This window comes from Pantherophis guttatus, chromosome 3 (genome assembly GCF_059756535.1).
Source record: "Pantherophis guttatus breed Tessera chromosome 3, ASM5975653v1, whole genome shotgun sequence".
Taxonomy (NCBI): domain Eukaryota; kingdom Metazoa; phylum Chordata; class Lepidosauria; order Squamata; family Colubridae; genus Pantherophis; species Pantherophis guttatus.
The window spans coordinates 138,449,265-138,473,926 of NC_142065.1; positions in this window are offsets into that span (position 1 = coordinate 138,449,265).

Below are 24,662 nucleotides of genomic sequence, written 5' to 3' on the forward strand. Positions count from 1 at the left end.
TGGGTTCTTCATCCTCCTGTAAGTCTTCTGGGCTTTCACTCTCCAATTCCCCCTCAATCTCCAATCATTCACCTTAAAATTAAGCTCATAAAAGTCTCATGCATCTCTCAAGTTCTCAATTTTGATCCTTTTATCTCGCCAGGTTATCAATAAGCCTTCCGGTATCAGCCATCTATATAGAATTGCATTTTTCCTTAATTGCATCATCAGAAATTGGTATCTTCGCCACTGTTCTCTAACTTTCCTAGGAATTTGCTTTAAGATCCTAATTTGTTGTCCTTTATATGATATCACCTGGTCCCTTACTTTCCTATAAACCTCCTTCCATACATCCTTGTTACAAAATCGAATGTGAATTCAGCAAAATTGAATTCAGCTTGCATAGCAGAAATCTTACATAGACATGCCAAAGTGTGTCCATATCTACCCAAGGTGACATATCCAGCTGCAACTTTTGAGTGGTCTTCAAAGCTGCATGTAGAACACATGGAAATTGTTCACAAGTGAAGTGCCATTATGATAAGAGTAGTGAATCCTGGTCCAGGAAAAGGCACATTTCATACATCAGACAAATTTGGGCAAAGGATGCCTCTAGCTGCAGATGGCAGCTGCTCTTCAAGCTGAAGCTATGAGCCCAGAACTAAAGATGGAAAATACATGTAAGTAGAAGACCCCCAAAACACACTACTATGCATGCTCGAGTCTGTTCTTTACCTTTCAGACCCTAATATTTGTTTAGGCATTGGGACTTGCTTGGCTGGTCTAGGTTTCAGATATATAACTGAGTATCAACAGTATATTGATCATATACTTTTGTATCTGAAGACAATCTCTCTTTAACTGAAGACGAATTAGCCATGAAGAAAAGAGCAAAACCACTGAAGCTTATGCCTCAGTGCTTTGTGACAGTTGCACTGCCACTATCCTTCAACATAGGCCATGTCAGGAAACAAACACAATATTAAAACTTTATTTTATTGATACAGGATCTTGTAACAGAATTTTGAAAGATTTACAGAGAGATTCTTTTTCCCTGCCTAAGGAAAGTCAAGACATGATTATATTGAGTTTATTTTTCACTCCTTCCTGTTTTCATGAGCTAAGTTCATGGGCTTTTTAAATAATTGTTTCATATATTCAAGGCTCTCTTGAATATACCCAGTTCTGTCATATGTCACTGACAGTTGTAGATAATTCTGTCTTCCTACTATGTTCTGGTTTACAGCCCAACAGAAAATGGTCCAAATAATCTATGAACCTACAACCTAACCACATTCTAAACAATGTTTCCTAACAAAGGAAGATAGGAAATGGATGAAGTTTATCAAGCATCATTGGATCCAGTACAGTAGTGGGTTTCAAATCCTGTTGCTACCAGTTTGTTTGTGGCTGCGCGCACTTGCACACATGCGTGAAGCTTCTGCACATGCGCATTGACATCCGGGCGGGTGGGCGGAGTCTCCCGTCGCCGCCACTACTGTTTCTCCCAATCCGGGACAACTGGTAGCAACCCACCACTGGTCCAGTAATCGTTTTTGAACAGTGTTGCTTCCTTCAGACTAGGCAGAACTAGCCCTCAATCAAAGATACCTTTACCAGCTTCATGTCATCTCCTCCTGGTAAGGAGAAAGATCTAAAGATTGGTTAGTAGGTTAACATTCCCAATAACCCTGTCCATTGTTTGCAAGAATTCAGTTCTTCATTCAGTACAAAATGAACATACAATAATACAAACTGGAAATAAGCTTATTAAAAGTAAATAAAATCTTTATTATTTCAACCATATAAATTGGTAAATGGATTTGCTATGTTGATGTAAGAACATGTAAGACTTCATGTTTACAAAATGGTTTTTAAAATTATTTCCAAGAAGACACACAGAAATTTCCATCCTTCCTTCCTATAAATATCCTTAGCAATAATTTGGATTTTTCTTCTTAATTTTTTTTTTGTTAAATCAAACTGATCCAGCAAAGATTCCTTAGTCACCCAACAACAGGATGATACCCAATTATTATCCATGTGTTGCAATTAAGATAATATCTTAATTAATTAATATTACATGTCTAAAAATATTCAACACAAATTAGACAGTAAAATGGAGTTCATTTCTTATTTCATCAAGAAAACAAAAGAGTCTCAAGAAAAATAGATTTGGGACCCTTCCGGTTGGCGCCGCAGGGACACAGAAGGGGAAATGGCGAGCTCCGCTGAGCCCTGCCAAATCCCTTCTGCTAAGATGCCGCCAATAGGTCTGCAGACCTCCCCTGTCTTGTAGGGACAGGGGGACAAGAAGGAACGCCTTGGGCGGCCAAGAGGAACGGGCAGGAGGCTTCTCCTTCATGTCGGCGGCAGCAGAACGGCAGCCATGGTGGCTGCCCTGAAACTGCGGCAACCAGGAACAAGGATTGTGCTGGAGGAAGAAGGTGAAGAAAGAGCAAAAATTAAGGAGCCAGGTGAGTGACACCAACCCAGGCAATATAACGTACCTATTTGGAATTATTGGAAAATAAGACCCCAAAATTAAAAGTGGCTGTTGGACTGCAAGGCTTAAAGATTGAAAAGAAAAAAAAATGGGTAAAAGACCCAAATTGAATTTTGTTGCAATAAACTTAAACTGGATGATTTGGTATTAATAAATTTCTGAAATTTGACTGTGCCTTTAACTGGAGTGGAGAGGAGAAATGGATATTCCTGAGAATTAATGCCTCTAAAAAAAATGAAGCTAATGAAGATAGACAGATGGATGGCTACAAAATAGCCATGGAGTCTGCAGTGATTAAGCAGGGAAGTGGATTGAAGAGATTTCCCTTTCTGGGTGGAAAAGAAACATGTTAATCGGCTTTTTACCTTGGATTACTTGAAATTAATATTGGATATAAGGATTTTGGAGATTCCTACTCTGTCCCAGATGATTTTAAGAAAGAAGAAAGAAAGAACATTTTGGATTTTAACAATGGAGACTGACAAAACTAGGTGTGGCATAGTTAACAAAGACAGGAAGCTGATGCACTACGCTTGGAACAGACATTTTAAAAGTTTTAAAGGGACACACAGAAATTCTTTACTTTGAACTGATGAACCTTGAAATAGAGCACTTTGGACAGAGAGGAAAAGGAAGAAAAGGAAGAATTAAAGTGGATAAAATTAAATGTGACTAACTGAAATGTAAAGTTTAAAAGCCTATGTATATATGATAAAGTTTAAAAGCCTAGGTATATATGATTTTTGGATAAAAACAGGAAGGGTTGTGAAATAATAAAAATAGAAAATAAGAGGTGGCTATTAAAATAATAAAAATAGAAAATAAGAGGTGGCTATTAAAATTAGCTCTTCCCATTCCCCAGGCTGCTTAGAATCTCAGGGCCCGAGTCTCCGGCTGATGTTGTGTAATGCCAGGTCCGTAGTAAATAAAGCCCCCCTCATTTGTGATCTTATTCAGGAGGGGGGAGCGGACCTGGCAGGTATCACGGAGACCTGGTTGGGTCATGAGGGGGGAGTTCCCCTCGTGGAGATGTGCCCATCAGGCTTCCATGCATTTCATCAGCCGAGAGCTCAGGGTAGGGGCAGGTGGGGGTGGCGGTTATTCTAAGAGAAGGTCTTGATCCGAGGGAGACCACTGTACCTCAGATAGCCAGATGTGAGTCCCTTTTTGTGAAGTGGGGTCGTGGGATGCAGATGGGTCTGTTGATCACGTACCTGGCTCCCTGCCACGTGGCAACGACCCTGCCTGAACTCCTCAATGTTATAACCGAGGTGGTGGCTGATACCCCCAGACTTGTGGTCATGGGGGATTTCAACCTGCCATCCATCAGTGAAACATCTGAGGTAGCTCGGGAGTTCATGGCTTCCATGAGGGCCATGGACCTGACCCAAGTAATTCACGGCCCTACTCATATGGGGGGACACACTCTGGACTTAGTTTTTATCTCTGGTCAGTGATTGAGTGGCCTTGATATAGGGGATGTAGATATTGAACCCTTGTCATGGTCTGACCACTCGCTCCTTCGACTTGACTTTCTGACCGCCGTACCCCATCGCAGGGAGGCGGAGCCGACCAGGTGGTTCCGCCCCAGGCACCTGATGGACCCTGATAGGTTCCAGATGGAGCTTGGGCCATTTCCTGAGACTCTAGCTCATGACTTGGCTGATGACCTGGTGGCCGCCTGGGATAGGGTGGCTGCCGGGGCTTTGGACTGGGTCGTGCCTTTGCGGCCTCTGACCCGGCACCGAACTCACTTAGCTCCTTGGTTCTCCGAGGAGCTGAGGGAGATGAAGCGCCGGAAAAGACGCCTAGAGAGCGGTTGGAGGGCCAGTCGTTCCGAATCTGACTTGACACTGGTAAGGTCTCATATTAAGACCTACCTAGTGGCGATAAAAGCGGCGAAATCTAGCTATTTTGCTGCTCTTATCATGTCATCAGATAACCACCCAGCCGCCCTGTTTAGGGTGACCCGGTCCCTTCTCCATCTGGGAGCGCGGGAGGACCCCTTGCAGGGCCGAGCTGAGGACTTTGTACAGTATCTGGATGATAAAATAACTCAGATTCGGGAAGACTTGGCCACCGACTGGGTTAGTTCAGACGAGATGACTGAGGCAGGCCTTGAGAGTGTTATCTGGGAGGAGTTTGATCCTGTGGCTCCCGAGGACGTGGACAGGATCTTGGGACGGCTGAACGCGACCACATGTTTATTGGACCCGTGTCCCTCCTGGTTGGTTCTGGCTTCCCGGGAGGTTACATGAGGCTGGCTCCAGGGGATTATCAACGCTTCTTTGAGTGAGGGTGTCCTGCCAGCCACCTTGAAAGAGGCGGTGGTGAGGCCTCTCCTCAAGAAGCCATCCCTGGATCCGGCTGTTTTGGCTAACTATCGTCCAGTCTCCAACCTTTGCTTTATTGTGAAGGTTGTTGAGAGTGTGGTGGCGCGACAGCTTCCCCAGTACCTGGATGAAGCTGATTATTTGGATCCGCTCCAGTCCGGCTTCAGACCTGGGTACAGCACGGAAACGGCATTGGTTGCGTTGGTGGATGATCTCTGGAGGGCCCGGGATAGGGGTTATTCCTCTATCCTGGTCCTATTAGACCTCTCAGCGGCTTTTGATACCATCGACCATGGTATCATGTTGTGCTGGCTGGAGGGACTGGGAGTGGGGGGAACTGTTTTGCGGTGGTTCTCCTCCTATCTCTCCGACTGGTCGCAATCCATGTTGACAGGGGGGCAGCGGTTGACCCCAAGGCGCCTTGTTTGTGGGATGCCACAAGGGTCGGTCCTCTCGCCCCTCCTGTTCAACATTTATGTGAAGCCGCTGGGTGAGATCATCCGTGGTTTTGGGGTGGAGTTCCATCAGTACGCTGATGATACTCAGCTGTACATTTCCACCCCAGACCATCCCAATGATGCCTTGGAATTGATGTCCCAGTGCCTGGAGGCCGTGCGGGTCTGGATGGGGAGAAACAGGCTTCAACTCAACCCTTCCAAGACCGAGTGGCTGTGGCTGCCGGCGTCCTGGTATAGCCAGCTGATGCCATCGCTGGTTATTGGGGGCGAATCATTGGCCCCCACAGAGAGGGCCCACAACTTGGGTGTCCTCCTGGATGCACGGCTGTCTTTAGAAGGGCATATGACGGCCGTAGCCAGGGGGACTTTTTGTCAGGTTTGCCTGATACACCAGTTGCGCCCCTTTCTGGACTGGGACTCCCTATGCACGGTCACTCAAGCACTCGTCACCTCTTGTCTGGACTATTGTAATGCTCTCTACATGGGGCTCCCCTTGGGATACACCCGGAGGCTCCAACTGGTGCAGAATGCAAGAGTTGGTAGTACAGGGGTTTAAGGCACCCTGTCATTAAGCTGGTTATTAAGACCAGCTGTCTGCAATTACTGCAGGGTTCGAATCTCGCCAAGGCTCAAGGTTGACTCAGCCTTCCATCCTTTCTAAGGTAGGTAAATTGAGGACCCAGTTGTGGGGGCAATAAGCTGACTTTGTATAAATATACAAAAGGATGAAGGCTATTGCTGAGCACATTGTAAGCCGCCCTGAGTCTTCGGAGAAGGGCGGCATATAAATCAAATTAAAAAAAAAATGCGGCCGCGTGGGGGATTATGGGAGCGATGGGGCGCTCCCATCTGACTCCTCTCCTGCGCGAGCTGCATTGGCTTCCAGTGGACTTCCGGGTGCGCTTCAAGGTGTTGGTGATCACCTTTAAAGCGCTCCATGGCTTAGAGCCGGGGTACTTACGGGACCGCCTTCTGCCACCAATAGCCTCCCACCGGCCGGTTCGCTCCCACAGAGAGGGCCTCCTCAGGGTGCTGTCGGCCAGACAATGCTGGCTGGCGACCCCCAGGAGGAGAGCCTTCTGTGTGGTGGCACCTACCCTATGGAACAATCTACCCCCAGAGATACGAGTGATTTCCGACCTCCGGACTTTTCGTCGGGCCCTAAAAATTTACTTTTTTCAGTTAGCTGGTCTGTCTTGATTTTAGGGTTAGTTTTAAAATTTTGATATTGATTTTAAATTGACAAGTTTTAAATTACGGGCCAAATTTATAAATTATTTTAACTCTATTTTTAATTGTAATGTTATGTATAGATGTTTTTATTTTGGCTGTTCACTGCCCTGAGTCCGAAAGGAGAAGGGTGGTATAGAAATTTGAATAATAAATAAATAAATAAATAAAAAATAGTGGATGATATCAAGGGGATAAAAATAATAAAGAAGAATATATTTTGAGGCAGGAAAATTTTAAGAAAATGTACTGTTTGATGTAATATGCTTTAATTTTAATTTGCAAACAAATGTTAAACTGATGAATAAGGATTGATTGAACAAAATACAAGATACACAGATGCTAGTGATTAGTTGAATTAAGGTAATACAAGTTGGAAATGATGACTATTATGAAATATACTGAGATTTAAATTGAAAGAGCAGGATGGAAAAATGATATAAAACAGATAATTATATTACAGTTAAAATGTGTGGGATGGATACCAACTAGATAAGAGTTTGAGACTCGGTGGAAATACGTTGGAAATTAATTCAAAATGCTGGAAACAGCCAAACAAATAGGAGGACAGTTGGAGGAGACTATGCTGGTAATCAGCCAAACAATGGAGGGAGTCAAGGAGGAGACTATGCTGGAAGTCAGCCCACAAAATGCTGGAAACAGCCAAACAAATAGGAGGAGAGTTGGAGGAGACTATGGTGGAAATCAGCCAAATAATGGAGAGAGTTAAGGAGAAGACTATGCTGGAAATCAGCCCACAAAATGCTGGAAACAGTCAAACAAATAGAAATCAACTAAATAGTTGGTGTTTTGGAGGGGATTAACCTGAGAATTAATCAAATAGAACAAGCTGGAAGATAGTTAAATATTAGAGGGAGATATAGTGGAAAAAATATTAGAAATTGGAGTTAATAAAATATGCCTTTGAGAGAAATCTGTGTAATATGTAAACTGGGAGAAAAAAAAGACTAAGGTAAACTGATTTGAGGATAAGGGTCAAAGGATTAAAATTAGATAAAATGTTGTTTTATAAAATATAATAAAAATGGAGTGGTATTGAATTGAAACTAAGAATAAATGGTGATAAAATTGTAAGGTAAACACTTAACAAGAGGTTAGAATATTGTAAAAATTATTTTGATATGATTTGTATAAATTATAAGGTAAAGAAGAATAAAGATATGTTTAGAATTGTTATGCAGATGTAAAAATGAGTGAAAGTGAATTTGAAACTAATTTTGGATAGATATAATGGATTTATATAGATGAAAATGTTAAATTTGAGGTAAAATTGGTTCTTTCTTAAGTTTTGAATTTCTTTTTTATCTTCTTTTTTTTTCTTTTTTTGTTTATTTAAAAAAGATGTAATGGAAATCGTGAATTGAGCTTGTGAAAGGAATGTAAGCATGGTAACCATCTATGACCAGATCGAGACTTTTGCTCTTGAAAGTTATGTTTTTATGTTTAAATTTGAAAAAAATAAATAAAAAATATTTACAAAAAAAAGAAAAAGAAAAATAGATTTGGGGATAAAAAAAGAACAACTTTCAGAGTCTCCCCCCCTCTCTCTCCCTCCATCCCTCCCTCCCCGACTCTTTCTCTCACAGACACCAGAGGTGGGCTTCAGCAGGTTCTGACCAGTTCTGGAGAACCAGTAGCAGAAATTTTGAGTAGTTCAGAGAAGCAGTAAATGCCACCTCTGACTGGCCCCACCCCCATCTATTCTCTGCCTCCTGAGTCCCACTGCTCAGGAGAAAATGGGGATTTTGCCGTAACCTTCCCCTGGAGCAGTATCCTTCTCCTGCCATGTCCACCAAGGTATGCCCACAAGCCATGCCTTGCCCACCAAGCCACACCCACAGAACCAGTAGTAAAAAAATTTGAAACCCACCACTGACAGACACACACCTATGCAAACATCAAATGTGACTTGATTCAAAATAATCAGAAACATGCATTCACAAAAAGTATTTGGTAACCCTAAAGTACTTTGCCCTGAATGTAGAGGAATATTCTAATTCTTCAAATTATATATTACTTCTTGTATTATATGTAATATCTTACCAATGTCTTATTCTATTTTAAATATATACAAATTGTGCAGAAACGACCAACATTAACCATGCAAAGTTTATCTTGCTTCTCTAGCTCATTATTGAATATACTTATTAGCAGCCCACATGCTCCTAAAATCTTTCCATTCCCAATTAAGTGGTATAGCAACAAGATAAATACTTGTTATGTACTATTTGTAATATAGCTGATATAAAAGATTATAAGGACCAACTTGATTCCTTGCTTAGCTTTCTGCAAATGTCATCATAGTAATGTCAGGATGCAGCAATTAGAAAAACCATTTCCTTTGGATGAAAAATACCTTTTCCTTCCTTATTGCTTAATTTTCAGTTCTGGCTGTGTCATTGTATTTATTTGTCTACTTATTCATGTACTTATTGTAATGCTTGAACAAACAACTCAGTTCATGGTTTTGATGAAGTATGAGGTTATTCCACTTCATAAGGCTTTCTGTTTTCTATTTGAATGACAGTAATGCTTGATGACCTGTCTCAACCTTAATGTGTTAGATTCCATTTCTTCTTGTTAAAATGCCATAATTCCGGATAGCCACAAACCCGTTTCCTCCAGCTAAACACAATGGGATAAAATAGAAACAGCAGGGAAAAGCAAATACCCATGCTTTTATCACGCCAATATAAAATATTATCTTGACCCAGTTCTTAAGTTTATAATTTGTAAACAATTTCTTCTACTTCTCATTTGGATTTCTCAGGAAGGTTTAAGCCGAACTAAAAATGTAAAGCACAACTTCAAAAATAAAGTGCAAAAATAACCATGGAACCAAATAGTTAAGCTATAAACAAAACAACTGAGCTAATTTTTAATAAAAGACTAATTTCTCTCTTGGATAAATATGTAAAAATGCCAATTATCAAATTAGAGAAACTTCCAACTTTTTAAAAAGTATTGATATTGATTTGTTTGAATGACATTGTCCTTTGGTGCTTAAAGTTACCAAACCTAGAGAAGGATAAACTGTTTTGCATAGCCCTTTTCAGTAAGCAGAATATATCTGGGGCTATAATAAGTATTCTGCCTTGAACATGCCATTAATCAACTTAAATTTTATAAGCAGAAAGTTAAGCAGTCAGACATTCCTTTTAGTCAACATTTTAAAATTATTATTTAATGCCAGTTTCAACGCTTCTCAAAGAAGGTATACAAATAAACCTATTTGGAGCTAGGGATTGTGATGATACCAACAGAAGAGAATATATATAGCTAAGGGTTAAAGGGCACCATAGAGTCTATGGTGCTCTCTGTGCTTCGTTGTTTACATTTATTACCCAACTAGGTAAAATCTTCAGTGTCAACTGTCCAACTAGTGAACCCAAAACAAGGAAACATTATCAGGAGCTTTGAATTCACAAAAGTAAAACTTTATTGGATAGACCATATTGGTATTGAAGAAACAAAACCACCTCTGGTTTTCCCGCACAAATGCTTGCCTAGTTAAATAATAGATTTCCTTTCTCCCTACCCATGGGTGATCACATTGTCCAATTATGAGATGTCCTTTTAATTTGGGAACAGTCCTTCTCTTTCCCAAGCACCTGCAGTGGTGACCTTGGTGGTTTTCAGGTCACACGATCTGTGCACAGCTTCTCAGCATTCCATTCCACCCTTCCCTCCCCCAGTTTATCGGCAAATCGAATAGTGATAGATTTTGGAAGAAGCAAAGTGGTTCAGTCTTGACAATCAGTGCTAGTGATAGTAAGGTTTGCTCCCTGTTTTTAATATAGTAGCTTGCCTTCCTAGAATTGGTAGGGACGTGATTTTCTCCTTGGTTGTTCCTTGATTAAGATATTATTTTCTTCTTGATTGTTTGTCTGGTGTTAGTTCTTGCTTATCCCTGGATGAAGGCTGCTTGAGAGGATGTATTCAAAGTTCCACTTTGTCAAGATAATTAGTTTGGTATATCTCCAATGTGACAAAAGTAGAAATGTCTTTCTTTCTCTCTTTCCCTTTCTCTCTTTCCCTTTCCCTTTCCCTTTCTCTCTTTCCCTTTCCCTTTCCCTTTCTCTCTCTCTCTCTCTCTCTGTTTCTTCTCTCTGTGTCTCTCTCTTTCTGTCTCTCACACACAAATACAGAGACACAATCAATCATCATTTGAAGAGAAACTATAAATCATGAACCTCAGATTATAAAAATTGACTCACTATTTAACAGGGCAGGACAGATCTTCAGGAAGATGCATCACATTTAAAACTTTCAAGGAAAGTGTTTTCTTGCAGTTGCTTTATGAAGCAATACAGATATCTTCTTTCTAAGAGAAAAATGAAGAAGCCCTCGTACCAGGGGTGAAATGCTCCTGGTTCGGACCAGATAGCCCAATCCAGTAGCGATGACGGTGAGTGGTTCAGAGAACTGGTGGCAAAATCCCTGCGCCTCTCCCCCACCATGCCCAGCTGAGCCGCGTGATCATCAGAGGCTTTTTTTTTTTACTTTTAAAAGCATTTTTTCTACAACCTCTTCCGAAGAAAAAATGCTTTTAAAAGTTTTTTTAAAAAAGCCTCTGATGATCGCACAGCTCAGATGGGATCATCAGAGGCTTTTCAAAGCATTTTTTTCTGCAACCTCTTGGCCAAAGAGGTGGTTAAAAAAATGCTTTGAAAAGTCTCTGGCAACTCCCAGCTGAGTTGCCTGATCGGCAGAGGCATTTTTTTAAAAGCCTCTCTGACGATCCCAGCTGAGTTGCCTGATTGGCAGAGGCTTTTCAATGCATTAGAAAAAATGCTTTGAAAAGTTAAAAAAAAAAAGTTGGCCACGCCCACCCAGTCACATTAACACCCCCCCCACACACACACACCAAGCCACGCCCACAGAACCGGTAGTAAGACATTTTACATTTCACCCCTGCCTCGTACTTAACTTTGTCTGACTATTCTATTGTTGCAAATATACACTGAGGCAGGTAAAGCATCTGAGCAACTCAAAGCAAATTACATCATCACTGTCACTCAAAAAAGAAAAAAGACACAAAGCTCTTTGGTGAGGCAAATCCAAACTGCTCTGCACATACCTACTTTTTAAAAATGAGATGTTGTACAGAATAGCCATAAATTTAATCTTAAAATTTTCCAAGTGCTACTCATAATGAACCGGTGCCTTTCCATGTTTAAACATGATCCGTGCCAATTTTAGAATAGTATCAAATATTGGAACAAGGCTCTTTGTAGCTTCCCCTGTTTTGCTGAACTTTGTGAAGCTGGGAATATTTCCTTTGACTGTGAGATGATTTGGATGAAATACAGGGTACAGACATGTCTATAAATAACTATGAAAGTGTGCTGTAAGTTCAGTCTCACAAAAATGACTGCCAGTTCTACTGCCAGATTCCTTTGGGTACCATGTTCTGGGAATAATTTACTTGCTAAGATAAATGATATAGTAAGTTTTTCATAAGCTGAGTTTCTCAATATCTTGGAGAAGAAATAGATGATTGACAAGTGGAATAAGGTGTTGGAACTGTATTCAGTGAACTTATTTATAACCTGTTGGTTTAACAAATCATTTTAAAGCAGATTAATATTAGGTCAAATTAGGAAGCTGACATCTGGAACAGTAGTTATTTTCCATAAAAAGATTAGTGTGTGTGTTTGTTTGACCTCTTTCATGAGAAGTTAATGTTTTGAAATTGAAAGAAGTGAAAAGTCTTACACTGTTGTGTGTGTGTGTTTGTAGAAGTGACATGCCTAGAAGTTCCTCATTTTATCACATGTTATTGTTCGCAAAAGTGATGAAGGTAAATAAGAAATCCTGAAATTTATGGCTTAAAAGTGTGCATGAATGTCTTTTTAAATAAGATGAAAACAGGTTGACTTTTGCTTCCCTGGGTTCTAATCAGGGGTGAAATCCAGCAGGTTCTAACAGGTTCTGGAGAACCGGTAGCAGAAATTTTGAGTAATTCAGAGAACCGGCAAATACCACCTCTGGCTGGCCCCACAGTGGGGAGGGAATGGGGATTTTGCAGTATCCTTCCCCTGGAGTGGAGTGGGAATGGAGATTTTGCAGTATCCTTCCCCTGCCATGCACACCAAGCCACACCACGCCCACCAAGACATGCCCACAGAACCGGTAGTAAAAAATTTGGATTTCACCACTGGTTCTAATGTATACTCAGGGGATGAGAGAAAAAGTCAACCTTTGTTTCTTTAAAAGGCATGCTAATGCAATACAGTCTGACTTCCTTCCTTCACTCCTTCCTTTCTTCCTTCCTCCCTCTCTCCCTCCCCTCCTCTCCCCCCTCCCTTCCCTTCCCCTCCCTCCATCCCTCCCTCTTGATTAACCAATGATAAACAAAGGGTAGATAACCCATTTTTATCTCTAGAAAAGCATCTCTATGAATGATGTTATTGTTTTCAAGTATATTTTGCACCCCTTGTTGTTGAGAAGGAAAAGGACAATTCTACTTCCACTCTGAATTGGTAGATAGTGGATAGATGATCCATTAATAAAAAAGAAAAAGACAAAATACATTTCAACAATTAAATCCTTTCCCATATCACTTCATTTTTAATAGCTTCTTGGGGTGGGGAAGCTGGCATAATCTGATTCTACTGAACTCCATCAGATCACTTTTTCTCTGAAAGACTTTCTCTCTGAATTCCTACAGATTTCTGTAGGGAATCTGATGTCTATGTTCTTACTTAATTTGCAGAATGTCCTCAGTTGTCCTCTATCAACGGTTTGTGTACTCCTTAGTTATTCCCAGAAGCCATAAATATTTAGTGACTATTGTGATCTTCTTACTATGTCCACCACAGATTAGGAAGAGAACATGGCATGTACTATTTTTGCCCCATTATGATCATTATGCCCCCTCCCCTGAAGACATGCACATCATTAACCTAATGTAAATATGGTCATTATTAATATTCCTTTCGAATGGATTTTAATTAGAAAAGAAGTGGCAATAATTGTAGAAGAGGGAAGTACAGTATGTGTGTTTAAACTCATTTAAAGAAGCATTATGAAGAGTCTCACTCTACAATTTGAGCACAGTGCTAGTAACCTTATCATACTGAGCAATATTTTTAGCTCTGATGTTTTCAAAAGACAAGGTCAATTGCATGTTTCCTCTCATCTAGCTATTAACTGGATCACAACTATAACCTTTGTAGCTGCTTTTATCCAGGATTCTCTATTCATGAACTTCCCTGCTGTGTGGTATGTGGAGCTACAAGCCATGGCTTTTAAACTTCATGTCATTGCTCTTCTTTTGTGACCAGCAATCTTTGTTCCTAACCTCACAAGTTTCTCTTTATTTCCTCTCTCTGCCATTGTTTCCAAGTATGAGATAGTTTGAGAAACTTAACAGTGAAGTAAGCTTGCTAAGAAAGCAGAATTTGGTTCCTTGAGTTTTCCTGTTCTTCCTTTTCCATAATCCTCATGACTTCCATGAATTGGTCCAAACCATTCTCAAAGTGAACCAAGCTGATATCAACACCACATTTCATTGTACTAAATTCCAGAATTTGATTATGCCTTGTATGAAAAAAAAAAAAAATTCCTTTCTTCTGTCCTAATTCTTCCGGGATTTATTTTCATTGGATCTGCTATTTTGATAAAAGGAAATCAGCTTTTCTTTTTATAGTTTATTTACACTATGCATAATTTTGTAAAGCTCAATCACATCCTTTCACCTTTGCCTCCTTTCTAGATTTAAAAAAAAAAAACCCACTCTAAAAATCACAACCTGCCCCCAAGACAGGGGACATTTCCTTGATCATTTTAATTGCCCTTAGTATTGGTCAGAATAAACCTTATTGTGTAACTTCATATTGAAAAATATTCTCTTTTTTGTTGTTGTTATTCTCTTTTCTGTCTATATCATATTTAAAAAGAATGAAGTCCTGCCAATGAAGTCCATTTTGATTTCTTACTAACATGGAAATACCATTTATATTACAATGATTATACAAGATTCCCAGGTTGTCATCCTTCCAGGCTTTGCCAAATTCAAATTTAAATTCTGCATGGTTGCTGTATCACACAACTACCTGTAATAGATAAAGATACCTGTAAACCATGGCTTAGGGCTGGGGTATCTACGAGACCGCCTTCTGCTGCCAATAGCCTCCCACCGGCCAGTTCGCTAGCACAGAGAGGGCCTCCTCAGGGTGCCAGACAATGTCGGCTGGCGACCCCCAGGGGAAGAGCCTTCTCTGTGGCAGCACCTGCCCTCTGGAACGACCTACCCCCAGAGATACACACGTTACCAGACCTCCGGACTTTTCGTCGGGCCCTGAAAACATATCTATTTCATCTAGCCGGGCTGGCTTGATCCCATCCTTTCGGTTTTAATTTGAAATTGGTTTTAACTAGGTTGTTTTAAATTGAGGGCCGAAATTATTTAATGTCTTTTAAACTGTTTTTTAAATTGTATATGTTATGTTTTATCTCGGCTGTTCACCGCCCTGAGTCCTGTTGGAGAAGGGCGGTATAAAAATCAAATAAATAAATAAATAAACGCTATGCATCCCCACAGCCTCTTTTTTATAATCCCTTTGACAATCACCCAACAGGTTTTCAGTGCAGGCTCCTGAAAACTCCATCCTTTCCTTCCAGCAATGTGATCATATCATTACTATACCAAATTATATCCAATCATTTGATACTTATTTTCTTAAACTTAGTCAACGTAATGGATTTTGTAGTTTTAAAATCAAAGCAATACAATACAATATTTTTTTTCTCCCAGCTTACTTTGCAAGCTATGTTTCAATGTAATTTGGAATATTATTGCTGTTTAATAGATAAGCTCTTTAGTTTCAGTTTTTCAAGGAACAGATAGAGAATTTTTTTATGATTCCTTTAAATACTAAAATATTCTTCACATTTTTTCATTTGCATTAGATTCATCAACAGTCTTTCAGAATTGAAAAAGGAACTCTAGACTGATACTTGAGAACACTTTCAAGGTCAGTAATGATTTTATAGGGGAAATCATGATTTTTGGAGCTAATCAAAGTTTCCCAGAAGATAATTTTGAGAACATTTCTGCATATTTTCATGATCCTAGAGTAAGGCTTTTTTGCAGAATTTTATTCAGATGACACTGAGTCATCTTTTTCCTTCTTTTTTCCCCTATTCTTTCTCCTCATTTTCTTTACTCTGACAAAATTCAGAGAATCCTTAAATTTATTTTACCACTAATACAATGAAGACAATTTGTACCCAGCTGTGGGCTAGTTACAATTCTCTTAGGCAAAGTTTTCTTGGTTTAATAATCTACAAAACCATGGAAGTGTTCACATATCTCTTTAAATCAAGGCAAGCACATCTATAGCTTGAAAAAAAAAACAACCCAAAAATTGTTCAATTAAAAGAAATGTTCAAAACATAACTCTATAGAGCTTAATGAACTCTTCAAGATTTTAGTATTGGATCTTGTTGTTATTATTTTAAATTGGTTTTGGAGTCTCCTGTTAGATAGAATAACTAGCAGAAAATATTGTTGTATATCTTAACAAATGCTATAGAACTTAATCTAGGAAAGTAGAATCCATGCCATAGATTGAATCCACTGGACCATGCTATTTTTAAATGTTATTTAGGGATTGGTTTTGCCATTTATAAATGCTTCAAGACAGCAGAATATATTGACACTTTTAGGGTGATCAACTCATATCCATTTGTAGAATAAAATTTGCTTCACCGGATGAATTGAACCTTGTTGCAACAGAACTGAAAACAACTTTAACAGCAATGAAACAAGCTATAGATTTCTCAGTGCAACAACTAAAGAGTACCTTAAGAAGTTATTTTAGAGAATGGATCAAGCAAATATGACTTGATGTGTACTTGCTTCTGCTGTTTTACCTGATATTGCCAAAAACGAATAAGTGAGAGCAAAATATCACAAAAACTCTCTGCACAGAGCTACTGATTCTATAAAAAGATATCTTCTTCCTGATGGACAACACTAAATATTTCTGTCAATGAAATTCAGCCCTCAATACTTTTTTCCTGTTATTGTATGGCCATCACAATATTTATGGATCAGAATCTCCTAATTACCGTATTTTTCAGAGTATAAGACACACCTTTTTTCCCCCTAAAAGAGGCTGAAAATTTGGATGTGTCTTATACTCCGAATGTAGCTTTTTCAAATCTTTTTTTTTAGCCCTAACAAGGTGCTAACTAGTGAGTGAAGCAATCTTCCCAGCTTTGCCTGCTCTCTCAACTCTCCGCTGTGCATTAATGAAGCATTAGCAAGTGAAGCACCAAATAATTGATAGATGATAGATAGATAGATAGATAGATAGATAGATAGATAGATAGATAGATAGATAGATAGATGATAGACAGACAGATAAACTGATAGACAGACCGTCAGACATGAATAGATTTAAAGCTTACAACAAACTTGAAAAAATTCATGATAGGAATTATTCCTTTTCTGTTTAATGATTAATGATTATGGATTATCCTAAAGCATGTTAAACAATGTACTGAAGGGTTATTTTATCTAGAAGAGTTTATATTTGTATATTCTATATTTACTGTTATCACTGTTAAGAATAAGCCCTGAGTGGGGGTTATTTCTGAGCAAACACATGTACAAGGGTTGAACGAAATGTAATGCTTTCAATGTTTAATATCATCAACAGAGTACCATACTGATGAAACTCTGATTTGTTCTTTAACATCTGTTGTTTCACTTCATTTGGTGGAACTTGCTATGAAAGCATATATTGCTATTGTTTGTAAAATGCAAGTCTGTCAGTATGCTTTAAGCAATGCACCATAATTGAATTTGTGATTGCTGAAGGAGTCCCTCCAAATGAAATTCACCACCAAATTCATGAATGTTTATGATGATGTGAGCATTGTCTACTACGTGACAAAAAAATATAAAGCTTTTGAATCTGGGAGAGCTATTTTATGTAATCAATAATAAAGTAGACAACCTGCAATAGTTACCAACATGATTAATGATTAAATGTGGTACAGATTCTATTTATTTATTTATTTATTTATTTATTTATTTATTTATTTATTTATTCATTCATTCATTCATTCATTCATTCATTCATTACATTGTATAACCACCCATACAAGGTGGTTATATGGGTGGCATACAATCAACACTACATATTGAATGTATGTATGTGGCTCATGGGTGCCACCCACACAATTCTGGGTGGCATACTATCAACTCTGGGTGGCCTACAATCAACATTACATATTTAATTATAGACAAGCATAATACAATAAGCAAGAAATGAATTATTTGGATATTTAAAGCTCTTTCTCAAGCATATTTAGAGTGTGTGTGTCTGTGTTGGGTGTGGTTTTCACTGAAGACAATTCAAGTTTGTTTTTTAAAAGGATTCCTGCAAATAAGTGGTAAGAAAAGAACAGCTGGAGTTTCCTGGATGTGATCTTTAAACAATTAAGAAGAAGGAACACAATTTCCTGAAGGGATATAATCCTATGCATCAGCACGCTAGTTGCATTAATTTATCTCTCAGTTGTAGGCCTTCGTAGGAAAATAACTTTGCAGGAAGTGAAGAACTAAAGTGGGGTCAGGAAGATTGCAAAGTGCACATCAAGATGACTATCCAAAGTTAACTGACTGTGAAACTGGAACTTTGAAAAAGTAACACATTTTGGAACTAATCATAGTAACACAACTAGCTATAGACAATAAGAGCTGCTTCTTATTATATGTCTGTGGAGATCGCTTTCTCTGATTGCTATATGTGTGTGTGTGTGTGTGTGTATGTGTGTGTGTGTATATATATATATATATTCAATATTAGCCAGATAGAAACTCTAGAAAAATATGGAGAGAGCAAGACTGTGGGGTTATTTTCCTAAAAATGTAAACAAAACACAACTATTTTCTTGACTCAAGCAGTTCTGTGTAGGGAAAAAATAATAAGTTAAGAATATGTCATACTTTTTAAAACATGCTTATAATGCTTTAAGATGAGAGGTTCTACTAGTGAGGGAAGCTGATTCTGCAGGTTGATAGTTGCCTCTATTGTACTCTATAGTATTGTCTCTGTGATGCAGCAACATGAAGGTGCCTGCTTTAAGAACCATCATAGAGATGCAGGAGAGAAAGATACATTTACATGTAGGAAAGAACTGATTTCTAAATAGCATACCTTTTTGGAATTTTGACCATAATGATATGGATTGTCATTTAGAATCTGCTTCAAGGCAGAGTTGGAGATTCCTTTGGATAACCAGTCTATAGCACTGGTGTTTTTGAATATGTAACCAGAAATGATTATTGGGCAGCCAAGTGAAACTAAGAACATGCACTTGAAAAGACAATGTTATGACCAAATAGACCTTGTCTTGATGTCCTGCTTTGCTTTCTGCACAGATAATTGCCTGTCTGTAAAAGTGACAAGGATAAATGTCATTAGCACCATGATCTTGAGCATGTCAAGCTGAAAGATAATTTTAGCCAGAACTGAAGACCTGTAGATGTCTTTGTGCTGCCCTTGTCTCCAAGATGTGTTATTGAGGCAAACAAGTAGGCAAATAAGTTGACTCTTCTGAAAAACTAAAATAAGGGAGCAAATTCCACAGCCTTTGTAATGAGGTAATGGAATCCTTTGAGATATAGCCATTGCAAAATTAAAACTCTGCTTATAAGGGACATAAATAGAGCTTTTATTCTTCTGGCTAAAAGTAAGGAAAATGAACAAAAATTTTAGTGGTGATGTCTTTGTTATTACAACCAAAGGCCAGGCTCTTATGATAACCTGCAAATTTTTTTTAAAAAAAATAATAATAGCAATAATACAAAGCACAGTAAAAAACAAAAAAACAACAAAAAGGCACCAGAAAAGTATGTACTTTACTCTTGTAGAATGTATACTTGCTTGATAGGAACTGCCTAGTTATTGGATTGTATGTTTTCAATTTGTTAACCAAATGGAGGAGAGTTGTATTAAAGGTGGAATAGTAATGCCATGTTGGTTAATAACAAGATTATAGCTTTTCAGGACCTGATCCTGGATGAATAACTCAAATGTTTGTGCATTAGAGTTATGGAGTTGGAATCAGAATAGAGATGGAAGGGACCTTTGAGGTCTTCTAGTCCAGCCCCCTACTCAAGCAAGAGACCCTATACAATTTCAGATAGGTAACTGTCCAGTCTTTTTTTTTTTTTTTAAAAAAAAAACTTCCAGTGATGAAGCACCTACAACTTATAAAAGCAAGCTGTTTTTTTTAAACAGGTTTTTTGAAGTTTTTTTTTTTTATAAAAAAAGACTGGACAGCCACTGGTTTAATTGTGTTAGGAAATCCTTAATGTCAGGTTGCTTCTCTCCTTGATTAGTTTCCATCAGTTGTATGATTGGACACTCAGTTGGACACTAAGGTGTGAGAGTTGGACATTAAGAATGGTTGATCAAAAAGAATGTTGATGTCTTTGAATTGGGGTGCTAATGTAAATTATTGCATATATCACGGACAGCCAGAACAACCAACAGAGAAGTGCTGAATCTTATAAAACCAGAAACATCACTAGAAGACAAAATCACAAGTTTATGTCTGATTTACTTTGGTCATGTTTTGCATGCAAATTTATTGGAGAAGTCAATGATGCTAAGAATGAGTAGTAGATCAAGAAGAAGGGGTAAAGCAAAGAATTTGCTGATATAATACCATCAAAACTGATACAAAGATGAACATTCAGTAAGCTGAAAGAAGCTGTGCTTGAAAGAGTGGCATGGAGATCACTTGCCTATAAAGTCATCAAGGATCAGACATGGTTAAAACTAAACTGGATTTTTTTCAGAATAACAAAGTTGGAAGGGACCTTGGAGGTCTTCTAGTCCAACCCCCTGCCTAGGCAGGAGACCCTACACCACTTCAGATAAATGGTTATCCAACATATTCTTAAAAACTTCCAGTGTTGGAGCATTCATAACTTCTGGAGGCAACATGTTCCACTGATTAATTGTTCTAACTGTCAGGAAATTTCTCCTTAGTTCTAAGTTGCTTCTTTCCTTGATTAGTTTCCATCCATTGCTTCTTGTCCTGCTTTCAGATGTTTTGGAGATTAGCTTGACTCCCTCTTCTTTGTGGCAGCCCCTTAGATATTGGCAGACTACTATCATGTCTCCCCTTGTCCTTCTTTTCATTAAGCTAGACATACCCAGTTCCTGCAACTGTTCTTCATGTTTTAGCCTCCAGTCCCCTAATCATCTTTGTTGCTCTTCTCTGCACTCTTTCTAGAGTCTCAACATCTTTTTTACATCGTGGCAACCAAAACTAAATGCACTGTTCCAGGTGTGGTCTTACCAAGTATTATAAAGTGGTATTAACAGTTCATGTGATCTTGATTCTATCCATCTGGTAGTAGATTATGGTCTACTTTACTGAAGTTGAAGTAAATTATATCAACAGCATTCCTCTGGTCCACTAATTTTGTCACTTTGTCAAAGAATGTAATAAGATTAGTCTGACATGATCTGTTTTTGACAAACCCATGTTGGCTTTTGGTTATTACTTTGTTTGCTTCTAGGTGTTCGCTGATTCGTTGCTTAATTATCTTTTTCAGAATCCTCTATTATGATTGAACTTCTTTTACAATTTAATTGTTTTTACTTGGCTGTTCACCGCCCTGAGTCCTCAGGGAGAAGGGTGGTATACAAATTTAAAAATAAATAAACAAACTAACAAACAAACAAACAAATAAATAAATAAATAAATAATTCAATTTGCCTTACTGCTTCTTTTCCAACTTCCCAGAAGTAAAGCACCATCCCTCTCTGGGAATGCCATCATATAACCATTTTGTCTTTAGGAGGTTATAAAATTATCAAAGAAACAGATGTGACCCATGGGTGAGAAGTATATTCTAAAGGCTAAAGGAACCCCTGAACAATGAATAATAGCCTAAGTTATGAGAATTAGCATTAGATCATTCACTGCATTTTAAAAAAAAAATACTATCTTTCACTTTTCAAATTGTTTTCACAATATTTGCAGACACACCTGGGAAATTATTCAGCTTGAAAAAATTGAAGGTTAAGACAGATGAGCTTTTCCCAATGTGATATCTTCCCAGTATTTGGGGCCCATGATTGTGGAGACTGACTGAGAATTCTGAACCCATGTATTCAAAAGGTACCATGTTCAGGAATGCTGCTATCAATAATAGTTGACTAAGTATACTAGTGGGCTAGTAATATGTGGTTAATATGAATATCTTTTTTAAAAAAGAATTGATTGGTTCCTCTTTCCTTTTTCCCTATATAACATCAGCATAGCCCATACTGCAGAAATAAATTTTCTTGAGGGAAATGTTCGGACCAATATGTGAATTTATTATTGGCCTCTCATAATTATAAATTAACTGGCTTAATTTCTTTAAAACCTAAACATTTGCTAGTTTCATCCCATTGCTGGACAATAATGCAATAACCAATTCTGACTGTCTAAATTTTAGGGCCCAACATCCTTGTTTCTTCTTCAGGTTCTGTGGTATTAAAGTTGTAATTCAGATTTAAACTTCCAAATGAAATGTATGTGATTTAAATCTGTACTTGCCACCTGCTATCCAATTTACTCCTTTTAGCTTTCTTCTCTCACACTATGACATTTTGCAAAACTTGAGAACTAATCAGTTCTTCATCATTATTTGGTTGCTACATCCCACATATTATTTTATAGGAAGAAGAAGAAGAAACTAATATTTGCCCTTTCATTATTATAATATTCCACGTACAAAAGACAGCAGGATGTGTAGGAGTGCTGCTTTTCTGGTTTGTTTCTTCTGCTATTTGCCTCCTCAATATAAAATAAAAAGAGTTATTTATACCACTCAATATAAAATATAAAGAGTTATTTCCTTCTCTCCCCTGTTCTGTCACTTAGCATTATTTTTATGATGGTATAAACAAATAGATTGGATGCTTCCTTTTCTGGAAGAGCACCTTGTTTGAGGAAATGATTCTTTTTGAGATTGTCAAAGTAAGTCCTTAGCAGGTAAATGGTGGGGGAGAATGATATAAAAGAAGATATAAAAGAATCTTGTATTATCTGGGTATGATTCAGCTCTCAAATTCCAACCCATACATAGAAATCAACACAATTTTTTTCCTGCTTCCTAGCTGATTTCTTCCCATATGCACACACATTGCACACATATTTCCACTGGGAGACTTTAGATCTCAAGAATTCAATAGCAATAAATATAAATCAGGTTATCGCTTCAGATAAAGACAGTTCTGGGCCATCTATCTTAAATATGGAGCTGCAGCTGTTGCTGTTGCATGCATTTTTGGAAACAGAATGAATGTAGACATATCTAGGCTCCATCTACTACCCAACCATGGGTAGAATTGTGAAATGGAATTAGAAGAGAGATGGGGAAAAAATGGTAACCTAGTGAATTTTGATAATTCAAAATTCATCTCATACCTATACACCTGGGAGTTGGTTAGAGTAAAGTCAGTGGGTTTTATTTTATAGTGAACATTACAGCTGTGCAAATCTGTATGAGAATTTTTGCTTCGATGAGGCATCACTTTGAAGACGCTTTGCAAAGCAAACAGCAGAACCCTCTTCTGACTATTTGGAAGCCTTTTCCAACAGTGTCTTATCAAGAGACTTGTTCATAACCATAATGATATCATGTGATGCATTGTTACTGTGTAACATCTATACAAAAGAGGTAGCAGTAGCACATTGTTTAAGAAAGACTGTCCAATATCCATCTATACCAGCCGAAACGCTTTGTTGCCTGATCAAGTAACAAGTTGACATGTTCTTCCACCATGTGATTAGAGTGGTCCAGCAATATTCTCCTCTGAACCAGAAATTAGCAGATAACCTGTGTGGCGAAGGATATATATCAGCTATTTCTTTTAATACCTTGATTTCCATGATCCATTGCTTGAAATGACTGCTTTATTATCTCTAATAATGGAGCTTGCCCTGTTTATTCATCTCTCTTCTTCTGCATGATTCCAATATGTGTATTCTGTATTTTATACATGTGCACAGAAATTTGACCTTATATTATTTTCTTGGAATTTTGAGCTGTTTCTGAACATTTGTTCTTTGCACAGTAGGTGTTTCTGTTAATTTCTCAATGGTTATATCCATATCTCAAATATATTCCAAGAACAATGTGGGGGATTTTAGTTTTTTGGGGAGAGGGCAGCCATAAAATAATAGTAATAGTAACAGAGACAAAGTGAAAGATAAAATGAAGATAAAGAACTGGAGAGGATCACAAAATATCAATATTTAAACATCAAAATTGTAAGATTATGACATAAACAAAGGTTACTGGCACAATATATGCCATATCAAAAAAAAAATTGAACAGCACTTCAAAAAAGTACATTGACAAAATGTCCATTGGTCAATTACAAAAGACCATACTAGTTGGATCGACACATATATTATGCCGATACATTACAACATCTTAATTCTTGGGAAGAACCCAATGCATATTAAAGCCAACAGCAACTAAACAAATGTGAGCTATGATTTCACATTGCTGTATATAATAATAAAATGAGTTTCCAAGAGTAAAAACTATAAATCTTTAATATTTCAAAATAAGCCTTATTTTTCTCACTTTTGATGCCACCAGATCTGTGGAAACTGCATCATCTGCAGTGAAAATGCAGTTGGAATCTGACTAGGAGGGCCTTTGGTTGGGGAAGTTTGCAGTATGTGTTTATCTCAATCAAATTGCATTCTTCAAAAGACATCAGATTTGGAAACCAATTAGAGTATGAATGGAATAATTGCTCCTAGTGTACTTAGATGTGCCATTCAATCAAAAGTAGATTTCTATTTGGAAATGTATCATAAACTCAAAAGGACTGGAGGAGAACAACATTTGATGTTCTCATTCTCTCAGTTAATGATGTGAGGAGAAAACACAGAGCAAACAACTGTGCATCATTTGGAAATATGCATTAAATTATCTTGCTTTCTACGAATAGCTCATCTAAATTGACTGAATATCACAGAGCCATCATGTATAGCTTGTTGCTGGCATTATATATCTGATTCTATGTGAGGTTCAAAAAGATCAAGGGTGTTGCTAGGCTTAAATCCAACATATACTTAAGTTGTTAC